The following is a 14,619-nucleotide window of genomic DNA, read 5'->3' on the forward strand; positions in this document are numbered from 1 at the left end:
AGCCCACCAGTGGCCGAGTGGTCTTCGTACCCTAAACACTGGGAGTTCGGTCGTGGGTTCGCGCCGCGATCGGACAGGCTGGCTGCTTGGAGTTTTCCGGGTTTTCTCCTTGCCGATAACGACTAAATAGGAGGCCAGTTCCCCATAAAAGTCCTCCCGGAAGGCATTCTTTCCCTTCGCGTAACATCGCGCCCCAGAGAAGGCAACGGGAAACCACTCTGGGTACTAACCTTCCCTAGTAAACATCTTGGCCTATTATTAATCTGCGCCGGGTGTCGCCGACCTCAGAACTCTGATATGGCACGAAGAAGAAGAAGATACTGTTCTAAAACAAAAGGGTTTTGGACCGTCACAATATTGATTTAGATATATATAAATATAGAATAAAAATGAAAACATATCTTAAATTTCATAGTATTTGCAAAAATTTGAGTGTGTTTTTGATAATTTCTCTCTCTCTCTCTCTCTCTCTTTACAAAAGATATCTTTTTTTAATTTTATTAAAATAAAAAATTTTAATAGAATTAGGTTTGGTTAAGTTTTCTTTGTAAAGTTAATAAATTAATCAATACTTTCAATTAATGATATTAATATTAGAACCATGCTTTCTTTTATTAATTTTTTAATGTTCAGTTTAATTTTATTCACATATATAACTAAAAAAATGAATAATTTATTGTATTCAATTATTTTTTTTATTATTATTATTAAAGATAATTGCTAAATAAAAAAGAAATATTTTACAACTGATAAAAATTTATTATATAAATTTTCTTTGTTTACAGAGAAAATTGGGATGGAATAACTGAAACAATAGCTGTAAGACATCTAATTGACTATTTCCTCATTATCTTGTCTATTCCATTCATTCACAATATTTATACTGATTGCCAAGATACTTTAACTAGTTTATAGTGTTTTATCTTTATTTTGTCTTTGTAAATATATATTATTGTAATTTGCTTTTTATTGTAGATGAATTATTGAATGAAAAATGTTCCAAAAGATTATGCAAAATGCAAAATTTTTAAAATTTTTATTCATGTATTTATTGACTTTTAGAATTGATTAGAGAAAGATTGAGAGAAAAATCTGTTATTTAATTTTTGTAAATTTCTTGTAACAAACTATGCTCTATTAATAAATTCTATTAATTCAAATATGTAATATTACTATGAAGTAATATTATTCAAATGAATGAGATATATTCAGTGCTGTAGCCATAAATTCAACAGAAGGTATAGTTTTTTCAATGTTTTTTCTTTATAATTTATGAAAAAAGCACAAGATATATGGCATTAGAAAGATATAAAATAGTACTGNATATATATATATATATATATATATATATGTAGTAATAGTAGTATATATACTACTGTATATGTATATCTTCCTCTACAGCTCTAGACATATCTACAACTTAATCAAAACTATTAGGAAAAATATTTTAATTAATAATGTGTATAATTTCAGAATATTAACATACAGTAAAATTAAATTGTAGTAAAGAGACTTCTTATTTTTATCTTTGATCATTATAGTCGACCCCCCCTATAACACAGTAGATACGTTCCTCTTTTTATGAATCCAGCTTCTAGGAGTCCAGCCAATCACACCCCAGCACGTATGCAGTTTATGGACTACAGCTGTTTGAAAGGTTTCTTCCATAAAATTAATCGATTCTAGACTAATTCGACTCAACATTTCCAAAATACGTATAATTTTTTGGGAATAATCCATATAAACTATGCTATAAACAAAAAATTGTAGGATTACTTACCGAGTGTGCACCGTTCGACTACGCCGTTGCTTAAGCTTGTTTTCATCGTGGAGATTGTCATTGAATGGCGCTTGCGTGCTTCCCGATAAATTATTTTTTTTGCAAAAAATTCACTGAACTTTAGAGACATCATTAACCACTTTATTAATTGGGTAGATTTTTTTATAGTTGACACAAAATGTTTGTTAAATAAACCAATATAAAAATGATTTAATTCCAAGTTATTAATATTTATTTACAACTACAACATTTTGATTGTTGTACCTATGAACCATTTACCATATAATTTTTATGCAACAGGTCACTTTTCTTTAATATAGCAATATTAGATTTATTTGAATTAATTTTTAACCCTTCATTCAAACAATATTTGTGAAACAAATATTGTTTGAATGAAGGGTTAAAAATGGAATATTTGTGAATGGAATATTTGTGAAACAAACTTCATTCACAAATGGAATATTTGTGAAACAAATTAATTTTACAATGTAAATTTATTTTACTTGTTAACAAAATAGCCATAGGGTAATGGCACAGTTATTGGCCACCAGACAGTAATTTTCCATTTCAAATTTAAACTTTTTTAATAAGAGTTCTATAAAAGCTATTCTGGAAGTATTGCATTGCAATATTAATACAAGTTTCTGCTGTTAATAGGGATCAAAATATTCACAGGTTTTTCTGTCATTGAGTGTGGCCAATAGCTACACAATTTTCTATTTTCACAAAACAATGCACATTTTTATTAAACAGTTGGCATTTGTAATTTCTGTATGTTGGCAGTAAAAAGAGCAAATTCATCAGTAAGTAAAATATTTCCCAATTTAATTTTTCTGTTATATCATAGATTTTTTAAATAAAAATTTTCTTAAGTGGCCAATAACTATAGTGTTTACCATATTTTCTGCATAACATATTATTGTTGACAACTATCATTAAAATATTAGTCTAAATGATTAATATTGTAATGATCTATTTGAATATTATTGTTATCAAATATACAGTTGTTGTTAGTATGAAATGTAAAGGATGAAATGGTATGGACTCAAAGGATTGCCCTTCCTGGTAGGATAAAGAAATCCGATAGGTTATCATCTTAATGGATAGTTATTTTAAATTGAAAGAACAAAGACCATAACAAATGTACAGATTTTGCAGACAACCTTATATTATCAATGTAAGAATTAACTTAACTGGAACCAAATCAAAAGTTTTAGATAAATCAGCCAAAAAAAATCAGTAAATGCTGATTCCTTTTTTGAAACGTTAATTGAATTAAGCTATTTAGTATAAAAATAGCATCTATTGTTCCACTAACTCTATTAAAATCAAATTGTTGAAAAGTAATAAGATTTTTCTATTCCAGTCAACACAATATCCTGTTTGATAAAAATTGCCAGGAAAATATATTTTTAAAATTCAGTAAAATAGACAATACATAAGTGTTTTATTATTTAGATGTCTACTAGGACAGATCTATTATTAGGACTTATTATAGTGGTATTCAAGTCCTGAAAATTGAGGAAACGTATCCAGAAAAAAGGAAAAATCTTTATTGTTTGCCTGTTTTTCTTTTTTTCTGGATATGTTTCCTCAATTTGCAGGACTTGGACACTGGTATAATAAGTCCTAATAATACAATCTGTCCTAGTAGACATTTAAATAATAAAATTGTATAATAAGGACACAAAGGCTTAAGAATTAATACATAAGTGTCTTCTTGTTGCCCTTTGTATGCACACGAGGAAAATTATGTATTGTCTACTTTACTGAATTTTTTTAAATTTTGTAAATTTTACAAACAATATCCTGTTTTTTAGCATGTGAGCAAAAATTTTCTAAGAGATAACAAGCAAGGCAATTGGATGGTAATTTGCATAGTTACTTAATGTTAATTCTAATTTGTCTAAGTAAATATGTCCAGCAGTTTGTCTTTACTAGCATAAAATGTGTTAATGTACTAGTATTCGTTCATGACAAAGAGCCTTCTGGATTTAACTATAGATCATAAAGCATAAGTCTAGTATAGGAACACATAGCTTCATAAATTTTATGACTGATTATTTTATTAATTAATTTCATGCCACAATATAACTCCCAAAAGCTGGAACAGTTCAACAAATACATTAGATGCTTTTACACACTACTTCCAGCACTGATATTTAATAAACATTAGAAAAAATGAAAAACAAATATATACTTAACATTGTTAGATATGTAACAGCATGGACCCAATTTGTGAGTGAACCCAGGGTGTCCCTCAGTGGGGAGTGACAAAAATAATACAAAGAGTTTATGATGCACAGAAACTCAGAACAGCAGAGGCCATTGTTGTTTGTAAGCAGGTGCAAAAAGGGGGGGTGTTAATAATAAAGACAAATTAAACCTGCTACAAGCATGGCAAGCATTGATAACTTTAGATTGAATGTTATAATGTTTAATTTTTGTAATATGTTTTAATTGTTTGATTTTAACGTTTTTATGTTTAATTTTTGGAAATATGTTTAAACATTTTTAAATTCTTATTTTAATTTATATTACAACATCAAGGTGTAGAATACTCTGCATTTCATATGTTTAACTTCATTCAGAGATACCATGGATCAAGAACTGTTGTTGGGCTGCAATTTGAAAAAAATTGTAGATCTATAAATTCCAGTGTCATCTGTCTGTTTGTCCTTCCTTAATCTCAAGAACAGAGTTAGATAAATGAAAGTCAGGACCAGATATCAAAAGCTTAGGAGCGTGAGGTCCCAACTATGTACAAACTTCCATTCTAGACCAGACATCATGTTATTTCAATTAAAAAATTTTTCCCTCAAAGGATTTAGATAGATGACCGACACAACTCTATTGTAACAAGTATGATGTAAGGGGCAAGACACTATTAATTTGGGTAGTGAGTTAAATGATTACAATACTGGGCTGCAATTTTTAATGTCTCAATAAATAATTGCTTGTTAACAATTATTTCATTATTTGTGGTGAAATTGAAAAAAAAAATTGTGCATTACTTGAGGGAAGGTTCTCTCATAGAAATTTACAACACACATGACAGGAACGAGAAAATTGGCATAATTATTTACATATGGATATGGACACATATTGCAAATTACTAATGCTAGTAACTCTAAAAGTAGAAAAAGAGAAGACAATGCCATGAGAAGGACTATTATTTCCCATGAGAGAATTATTGCAATTATAACACATTGACCTTATTGGGCAGCAATTTGAAAAATTGTAGACTTTATAGGTCTACAATTTTTCAAATTTTTATTGTCTGTTTTTCCTTTTTCAATTTTTCAAATTTTTATTGTCTGTTTTTCCTTCCTTCTGTAATCTCGAGAATGGTGTTAGATGAAAGTCAAGTCCAGTTATGGAAGCTTAGGGGTATTAGGGGTAAAAATTGTAGACCTATAAATTTTTATTGTCTGTTTTTCCTTCCTTCTGTAATCTCGAGAATGGTGTTAGATGAAAGTCAAGTCCAGTTATGGAAGCTTAGGGGTATGAGGCTCCGATTAACTATATTCAAACTTCTGTTCTAAACCAGAAGTCATGTAAATTCAATTCAAAAGTTTTCCCCTGAATGGAGTTACATAGATGACTGGCATGACTCAGTTGTTAGCAGGAAAGTATGATATACAGGGGTAAGCTACTACTAATTTGAGATGGAGAACATGCATTTTAAATTGAATAAATTAAGAATATGATTAAAAATTGCAACCTGGCATTGTGACAATGTCACAATAAATAATTGCTTATTATATATATAAACATCCGAAAGCCCAATATTTTAGTAATATGCCAAATGACTACTGGGTTATATCAGGCTTATAATGGTATAATTAATTAATATTGTAGTGGTAAAGTAACTTGATTTAATCTAGTAGTCATCTGGCATGTTTTATTTTTGGTAACTCTAACTTTTTACAATAAACTGTTCAAAAAGAATTGAATTTTTTGGCAACTGTATTTTTAATACCCTTACGACCTACAGTCGACCCCCCTATAAGATAGAGATACGTTCCATTCTTTAGGAATCCGATTTCTTACGAATCCTTCCAATCACAACCTGACACGTATCAAGTTTACGGACTATGGCTGTTTGAAAGATTTTCTTCCATAAAATTAATTGATTCTAGACTAATCCGACTCAACATTTCCAAAACACGTATATATTTTTTGGAAATAATCCATATAAACTACGCTATAAACAAAAAATTGTAGGATTACTTACCGAGTGTCACCTTTCGACATCGCCATTGCTCAACATTGTTTTCGTCGCGGAACAGCTCACCAAACTGCGGCCGATTTCTAATAACTTATTTTTCTGCTAATAGTTCCTTGAACTTCGGAGACATCATTAATATAAATAATTTTAATCGCCGTTGAATAAGAAATGTTTCTTTCACAAGAAATGTATAAAATTACAGTACTGTATTAGACTTACGGTACCTAATTTACATACTGGCAGACGATAGTTAGCGTAAAAATCTTCGTAGCGTGGCGCCACGCTAGACGGCGGAAATTATATATTTAATTATAACAAAGTTACAATAAGTTAATATATAATTATATATACAGTACCTAATTTATATATAATTAATATATAATTATATGTACAGTACCTAATTTATATAAAATTTATATAATACTGTCCAGACGATAGAAATCTCTCCGTAGCGTGGCGCTACGGACGGCGGGAAAGTAGTTCGGCTGCCCGATGACGTTTGAGGTGTTTATAGGGAACTTTTACTATTTTTTACGGATACCGGTAGCAATTTTTTCGTAGTTTTATAGGAATCATAATTATAGGGACCGTAATTATAGGGGGGTCGACTGTACTTCTCTACATTAATTAATCAAAGTGGCATATTCTTTAAAAGTCACAAGACCAATATGTTTTCTTTACTCAATATCTGAAAATTTAAGATACAGTAATACCTCAGTTATTGTTGGTTTTGGTTTTCATCAATTTTTTTTCAAGAAGGATTTGTCTCAGTTTTCGTTGGTTGCCTCAGATTTCGTCAACATGCCCATGTGACCTTGCTGCTAATTTTGCAAAATACAAAGGGTGACCCACATGTTTTCCTGCTCAGTGTGGCATTGTTTCTCATTGTGTAAACATTACCCTGCACATCTAGCCAAACAATTCCATTGCTTTCCTTTCCTTTTAGCTCCATCATGGAACTAAATAAAGAGTTAGCCAGCCCTTCAAAGGTCAGGAACATGTTCTAGTTGAAGAAGGAAATCATAGAAAAATACAAGAGTGGCATTTAGATTGCTGAAATCGTCCTCATGTATGGGAATTTTTCCATCATCATCCACAATAAGTTCCATTGTGGATGGTGATGGAAAAAAGGAAGCAATAAAGGAAGCTAATGTAGTGAAAGCAGGGCTGGCCTTCTGTATAAAGGGGCCCGGGTGCAAGAAACTATTTGGACCCTAAATTTTTTGTAAAGTAAAAAAAAATTACAAACACGAACATATATTACTAATGCATGTTTATTTAAAGCGTGATTTTGTTTTTGGTAATACATTAACTACTTCAGAAAACTTACAATTTTTTGCAATTTTTTTTTCAATGCTTAATATAGCAAGTGCATTTAAGCGTTCTGCACACATGCTGGACCGAAGATAATTCTTTATTAATTTTAATTTGCTGAAAGAGCGCTCAGCACTTGCTATAGTAACTGGCAACGTAAAGAAACGTTTTAACACAGTTAATACATTTAGAAATAACTCATTATAATTATTATTTAGTATGTATTGCAATATGTCTTGTGTGTTATTTACATCCCTTTCATTCAAAATCAAATCCCGTAGCAAACCAATTTCCTGGATTAGGTTTTCATCTACATCTTTGTTATAAAACTTTACAAAGCTTTTGGAACATTTTTCTAATTCATGATTTTTTAAGGTTTTTATATCAGTGATTAATTTCAAATCAGAAATAATATTTGGTATACTTTTAAATCTATCTTCTATTTGTACAATAACATCTAAATTCCTCTACTGGGTTTTCTATAACTTTCATCTACTGCTATTTAGGAATATAACCTTTTTCTTTTTCGTATTCGTTTTTCGGGAAAATGTTCTGAAATATTCAAATTACGTGCTAACACTTTTGCTTCATCTAAAAATGTGTTAAATTTTGTTCTTAAATTTTGGATTTCGGTTTTAATTTTATTGACTAAATTAAAAGCCGACTCAAGAATAATTGTTTTCGCTTGAAATAGTATATTGATAGCATTAATTTTAGACAACATTGCAAACCATACTATTAAACATAAAATAAATGGCATTTCTTGTATTGAATCCAATAGACTTTTAGCTTTGGATACTGCTGTATTATCGTTACTTATATCAATAAATTCTTCTAGGGCATTACAAGTTTGTTCAAACTGTGTATACCCTACTTTAATCGAATCTATTTTGGCTTTCCAACAAGTGTCACATAATGGTTTAAGAGTAATGTTTAAATGCTTTTCTTAGAATTTTTCATCTCTTTGTAGATGCAGAAAATAAGCAATATAAACGCTGCAATATCCCCAAAAAATTTTAACAATATATACTTCTGGAAGCGGCATCACAAATTAATAAATTAAAAGAGTGTGATAGGCAAGGCACATATATTGCATGAGGGTTTAGAGCAATTATTCTAGATTGTACACCTTTATATTTCCCTTTCATGTTGCTACCGTTGTCGTATCCCTGCTCTCTACAATTCATAATATCTAAATCAAGCTCACTTAATGTTTTTAATAGTTTTTGCTAGTCCTTCTCCAGTCACATCAGTTGCTTCAATAAACCCTATAAATGACTCATTTATAATTAATCTTTTCTCTTCAAAATTTACATACCTAATAATAATTGAAATTTGTTCCTTATGGGAAATATCAGAAAAATCAGATTTTATTCACTGTCAGATACAACTGACTGGGATGATGACTACACAAGAACTCCCTCAGACATTCAAAAAGTATGTAGGAATTTTTACCTTCGACCTGACACTTAGATAAAGTTACAACAGATCAGTTATAACAGTTCTCTTTGATTCTTAGAACGGCTAATCCTACCCAGAGACAATAACAGTCATCAGAAAGTTCCAGAAATAAGACAGACAAAAGTTTTAGGCCTAATTTCCATTATTTTTATTTGGTTTTTTAAAGTGTCTAATTGCCTTGGTCCAGAAGTAAGAAGCCATTTTGGAGTGTCTGAAAAGAAGGGATTTTGTAAGGTTTTTTTGAATTTTTTGGTGATTTTCAACCATTTTTATGTGCCCACTTTTTGGTGATCTATAGATGTTAAGGTAATTATTATGAGATATCTAAAAACATCTGATAATAATTACCTTAACACCTATAGACCACCAAAAATTGGGCACATAAAAATGGTTGAAAATCACCAAAAAATTCAAAAAAACCTTACAAAATCCCTTCTTTTCAGACACTCCAAAATGGCTTCTTACTTCTGGACCAAGGCAATTAGGCACTTTAAAAAACCAAATAAAAGTAATGGAAATTAGGCCTAAAAAGTTATTAAAATAATTGAAAAGGATGTCAAAGTCCCTCATTTTTAGGTACCCTAAAATAGCTTTTCATTGCTAGACCAGGACAATAATTGGAAACATGAACACAATGACTGATATATGGGAGAAGGATAATATAAAAATGTTTAAACATTTTAGTTGTCTGAATATTCCAGTAAAATCCTTGAAAAAGGTTTCTACTATTGTGAGGTTTCTAAACTCGAGTTGAAATTTTGATTAATTATAAAATTTTCAAGTCGGGAAGCTTTGGAGGTTAAATCAGATCAAGAACATGTGTCAATGCGGTAAAGAAATGACAGAAAGGAAAACATTTGTTCTAAACAAACGTGACACGGTGATAAATAACAGAGGGAATGTCTACCAGGTGAGAGGGAGTTTTGTCATGGTGCTCGTATACAAGAGTCAAAGTGTAAACAGTCAAGAAAAAAAAACGGGCGGACTAATGACCAAAAGGACATCTGTTAGGTCATGTGAGCCCTAAACCATCTGGGGGATGAACGTATGCAAAACATCTGGCAAATTGGTCAAGACAAATGTCCAAGAAAGACTATAATGATGTAAATTAAGAGTGCAGGTGTCAAGACCCCATCAGCGCCTCCCTGGCCTTACCCGACTTGAATTGGCTTCAGTTTCACTTGGAGACAGAAGAATGACCAATCGAGGTGAGGGAAAAGGGACACAAGACCAATCAAAAATAGGAAATTTGAGGGGAAATTGTATAAAATCATAAAACCTCTGAATCAAGGGAAGAAGAGAGAGTTCTCCACCTGCTGAGAAGTGCTCCTGGAAAAGTCAACCCATTGCCTGTTTCATAATCCAAGGTCCCACCGCCGACCCGACAAACTCTCCCTCACCAAAGCCCCAGGGCATACAACTTTGGACATCATCCTTTATCTGACCATCGACATCAGGAGCTCCCCAACTCAGAATGATCTAGACCAAATTTTTGTGCCATTATTATATAAGTTAAAATAAATGGTTTTTGTAAAATACTTGTCATCTTTGCCTCTGCCACCACCACCCACATACAATCAGTCCCTAGGCTTTTCCTGACGTACAATTAACTTATTGCCCCTAAAAGTCAGCACCTTACACTATTAATCCATGAATTTACATATATACTTTTAAGACTAACTTTAGATATTATTTCTGGACCAGGAACCATTCAATTGGGTATAATGAAGAAATTGATAAAAAAGCACAGAAAATAAAAATAGTACTAAAATTCTATAACAGTCCTTTATTTTTGAAGATCTCTTAAAGGCTTAAAATTTCTGAACAAATAGTTATTGAGTTAATGAAAAAAAGTGCAAAACATTCCTCCATTTTTGTTGTGACTACAATCTGATCTATTCTTACAGCATCTCCTCTTTAATAACAGCTTATACCATTTATGGGTATTTGTTTATCAAGGAGAATCATCAGCATGACCATCACTCCTATATTAATAGGAGAGGTCTTTAATGTGCATTATAAATTAGCTAAATTAGCTGAACAAATGGATTTTGGTAATGATTGAAAATGAATTTGGATAATTAATTACAATTTTCTTATTAACTAACACTTTATTAAAAAATACATTACCAGAAGAATAAATTTAGTAGTTTCTATACCATCAAATAGAAAGATACAAGTACTTGCTGTTTATCCATCATTTACCATAAGTACCTACATCTATATCACTGCAAACAGATTTACTTTCACTTTTGTTCCCAACTTTATATGTTATAAAAACTTTCTTTTTTTGTGTATTAAATGCTAAACTGTCATAAATCTTGGAAACGTGCCCATAGTCAGGCTCTTTGAATTTTTTATAATAGCCTTTCTCGAAAATTTGTTTCAAAGCTTCCTCTGTGTGCTTGGAATTCATTTTGAGTTCAAAAATGATTCCATTTTCTTTCATGGTTATTACCATATCTGGGATAGGGGCTATCCCTTGTCCCTTTTCTTTTCTTGATCTGCATCACACTGTGTGTTACAAAGTATCTGGAATTATATGCAAAAGTATGCAAAATGTTTTGAAATTTATTTTCATTATTGATCATCTTTCTTGATGCTGGAAATAGTGCAGCCACAGCTTTTGTGAGATCAACAAACATCCTCTCACTTTTATTTTCTAATACTGACTGCAGAGCATCTACATATGTTTTAATACCACTAAATTTCAGATTGTATTTATTTCTAATATTAATTGCTTCATTATAGCAAACATCTAGATGCTTCCTAATTTCAAAATTTTGTACTTTCAACATACAATATTTTGAGTCTTCCTCTATATATTCATCTTGTATGTTTCAGTTTCATTGTCTTTCTTATCAACTTGCTGTTTTAGCTTATAAACCTGTAATATATTAAAGTAACCACTATCAGCCAAGAATTGTAAAAATAAATCCACAGTTTCCTCTGATAATTCAACAAACTAAAGAAATCAGTTCATTTAAACTCCTTATGTTCTCAAGAGTCACTGATGTAATCATTCTTATCTTCACTTCTTCATCAGGAGTAATAATTTGCTCAATCTTCTCTCAAATTAAAAGGTCTGTGAATGGTGATGGTGACTTGATATTTTTCACATGACCTGTGTCAATCCGTTAGGATGAAAATTTGGGCTTTCTGGAATTGATACTTTCTTGCAAGTGATTTAAGACTGACCAGTTACAGTACTGTATATTTTCAAAGTATTATCACCAGACACAATATATCCATCATACCATTGGTGAATTGTTTTGGGGTTACTGCAAATATTTTTAACTTGTGATCTCTGAAGTACAGGTATACCTCGCCTTACGTCAGTAATTGGTTCCAGGAGAGGCGATGTAAGTCGAATTTACTTGTCTCCGAATCTACTTGTCACTAGGCTAAACCATAAATTACCATTCCTGGTTCTGTATTTTATTTATTAATGCATTTTTAATAATATATGGTTAATAAGGATCTATTTTAAGCTTAAAAACAAATAAATTTTAGTTTTTAATATAGTACAGAAAAAGTAATCTAAATTTACAAATGCACGTACTGTAAATACAGTACATACTTGTAAATGTATATATTTTAATATGATTTTATGTGCTTTAAATGCTTTTCTAGTGATATTATGACTTCAATATTTGTGGCAGATAGACAAAGTCGAATAAAATGACTTAAATTTGATTTTTATTTTTCCATATACTTTTTTGAAAAATGACATATAATCGGGAACAACGTAACTCAAAACGACATAAGTCAAGGTATACCTGTAGCTCCTTTACTTCCTCTCCTGTAAATCTTAAGTACGGTGCATGTCGAGGTTCATTTAGGAATGGATAATGTTTTATAATTCTGTATGCAAAAGGCTCTGGGCAACTGAACACAAGCAAATATCAATGACCGTTCTATGAAATCATTGAAATTCAGAGTCTTAGCCATGAAATTTCTTAGTAAAGCATGTATTAAGGCAATGTCATCCTTATTCAAACAGTTCTCAAATACCATGTTCACTGCAGCAGCATTGTACTTATCGATGAGTATGAAAACATTTTTCTCATAATGTGTATGTAAAATGTTGGCTAAAAAATATAAGCTAATTATCAAATCATTTTCATTTAACTCTCTACACTTGGTCGGATCAAAATATATCTCAAACAATCCCACATAAATGTCCAGAGCATTGTTTAAGTTCTCACTTGCTCAAACCAGTGCACCACTATCAGTCTTCTCCATCAGGTGTTTATGTTCTCGGAATGCATTATTCACAGCCGTTGCCAGGCTCATCTTAACTTCAGCAAAATGGCTACCATGAACACTCCTGAGATCAATATATATCGCAGGATGAAGTTTGCAGTGCTCCAAAAAAAATGTTTCTTTCTTGGTATAAATCTTCAGGTCCATAAATAGATATTTTTTCCCAAGCAGGAATTGTTTCCACATATTCATGAGGGTACTTTTTCCAAAAGCTCTTGGCACTGTTAGTAATACTAGTTTAGAACGATCATATAAGACAGGTTTTATGAACAGACTCTTGTCCACAAAGATATGTCTCTCTTTGATTGTTGCAAAATCATGACTTGTCAGTTTGCACAGTGAACATTCCAATTCCTACAAACAAAAAAATAGATCCTTGTTAATAAATTTCTTAACTCAATTATAAATAAGGTTTTTCTTCAAATGTCAGAAAAACGTAAACATTGTCAACTGAGTTTTAAAATGTTAAGTCTGACTTTTTTGACATAATTCATTATTGAACACTCATAGTGATGAGTAGAGTACTTAAACACCGTTGAGGGTGAGTTTTATTGAAGTTCATGATTAAACCACAGAAATTCATTTTGCCAAAACTTTTTTTTTTTTTTAATTTATTCTATACATTTGAAGAAAAAAGCTTCACTTAAGCTTCTTATAAAATAATATACTATTAGTATTTACTCCATATTTTACTTCACGAAGGTGGAGCAAAATATGGGACTGCGTGCAGCACTCACAGTGACAAAACGCAAGAAATACAGTGATGGGTTTTTGATGTTGGTGACTGAAAATCGCATAAAAAAAGTGGGTCTCTGTGTTTTGTAGTGGGGTGTGTGAAATCACTTAAACTTGTCTTGAACTCATTTTAAATTCCCAAAAAGTGAGTACCAAATAGATCAAACACAAATTCATCTGTAAAACTGACCTTTTTTTGTACACTTTCTGGCAATGATATTTATTGACAAACTTTATAAAATAACAGTTTATATTGTCATTCGTTTAAATATGATTGACAGACCACTGCATCACGGTATTTTAGTTGAGCACTATGAGGGGGGCACTTGTACACATTCATGAAACAATTAGGATTATTATAGTGGTTTTCAAATAAAAAATTTTTTGAAAATTACTTATTGTTACTAATAATTATAGCCACAGTTAATTCCTAATACTTGAATTTTAAAATGATGATTGAATTCCACTATAATAAATCTGATTGAACTTTTATGTATTGAATATATGTATTTCTTTACTCACACCAGAATCATTTGCAAAACTGAAACTCTTCTCATTCATTTCACATTTTTTGCTCTTTGGTTCAGTCATAATCTGACACTGTAACATATGTAAAAATATAAATAACTAACAGATAAGCCCGGCATTGTTCGGGCAAAAAGTAATAACAGCGAAGATTAAGATTATTATGTTATAGCCAATCTTACCCATTTTCACAGAATGAAACAATTAGGTCCTCCTGTTTCCAGACTAATTAGAAAATTTTTAGATGGGGTCTAAAAATATGTTTGATTTCCTGCAAAAAATGCAAAAAACCACATCTGCACCTGTA

At 31.0% G+C, this 14,619-nt stretch overlaps 1 protein-coding gene and 1 pseudogene across 1 annotated transcript in view; one reads left to right on the forward strand and one right to left on the reverse strand.

Moving 5' to 3' along the window:
- Window positions 1-14,619, forward strand: part of LOC111626267 — a 68,808-nt gene that overhangs the window by 13,756 nt on the left and 40,433 nt on the right. The gene's annotated exons all lie outside the window — the stretch shown is intronic.
- LOC111626176 lies at window positions 10,382-14,378 on the reverse strand (annotated as a pseudogene).

This window comes from Centruroides sculpturatus, unplaced genomic scaffold (assembly GCF_000671375.1).
Source record: "Centruroides sculpturatus isolate CEXI.00-Female unplaced genomic scaffold, Cexi_2.0 scaffold93, whole genome shotgun sequence".
In the NCBI taxonomy this organism is placed as follows: Eukaryota; Metazoa; Arthropoda; class Arachnida; order Scorpiones; family Buthidae; genus Centruroides; species Centruroides sculpturatus.